Source organism: Trematomus bernacchii, unplaced genomic scaffold (assembly GCF_902827165.1).
Source record: "Trematomus bernacchii unplaced genomic scaffold, fTreBer1.1, whole genome shotgun sequence".
NCBI lineage: Eukaryota > Metazoa > Chordata > Actinopteri > Perciformes > Nototheniidae > Trematomus > Trematomus bernacchii.
This window is the reverse complement of record NW_022987614.1, coordinates 2,344,271-2,345,163: the sequence shown is the minus strand read 5'-3', so window position 1 is coordinate 2,345,163 and position 893 is coordinate 2,344,271. Positions and strand designations below refer to the sequence as shown.

General features: G+C 45.5%; 1 non-coding gene across 1 annotated transcript; it reads left to right on the top strand.

Annotated features, from left to right (window-relative positions):
- Window positions 1-262: 262 nt before the first annotated feature.
- LOC117483803 lies at window positions 263-453 on the top strand. Its single transcript, XR_004556030.1, has one exon. It is a non-coding gene; the product is annotated as a U2 spliceosomal RNA (small nuclear RNA).
- Window positions 454-893: the final 440 nt, after the last annotated feature.

Here is an 893-nt window from a genome sequence, read left to right as displayed (position 1 = left end):
ATTTCATGGGATACTATTCTAATTGGACTGAAACGTGACACGTGACCAGACTGTTCTGGAGCGGCACCAACGACATTACTGAAAATAACAGATTCTGCCGCTGTTCTTGCCCTTTTCTCACCTGCTGTGTTTAGTGTACCCATGTACTTTGTTCCTACAACATCGGGTCATACACTCATACTGTTACTGAAACACACTTTGAAACCGTGAGTGAAGGTGACTGTGCGGGGAATGACTTTCCTGCCTCCAACAGTTCTTAAGTATCGCTTCTCGGCCTTTTGGCTAAGATCAAGTGTAGTATCTGTTCTTATCAGTTTAATATCTGATACGTCCCCTACCCGGGGACCATATATTAAATTGATTTTTGGAATAGGGAGATGGAATAGGGGCTTGCTCCGTCCACTCCACGCATCGACCTGGTATTGCAGTACCTCCAGGAACGGTGCACCCCCTCTCATTGTAAAAGACAAAATAATGGTTGCTTAACCAATTAAAGAAGATAGGTACATTTGAACGCAACAACATTTAGGGTTGTTAGGCTTCATGACGCTTGAAACTTTACAAATAATTGATGTGGAAGAGTTACACGTGAAAACCAGCAGAGTCAGCGTGCAGCATCGAACCACCTGGGCTGCGGTCGAATATTCCCTTTTGCTTAGGAACCTTCCTAACGGAGTGAAATGACCCGGAAGTACCTCAGTGGTAGCCATGATAAGAGCCGTTCGAATTCTCTAGAGCAGTGGTTCTCAACTGGTGGGTCGCGGACCCGTTTCAAGCATGGATGTATAATAATAACTGGATACAGCGTGGGAGGCGGGGCCTCATTCATTCCTATGAGAGTTGCTCATTCGCGCATGATGATAAAATGGCCCAACTTTTGAGAGAGCGAAACG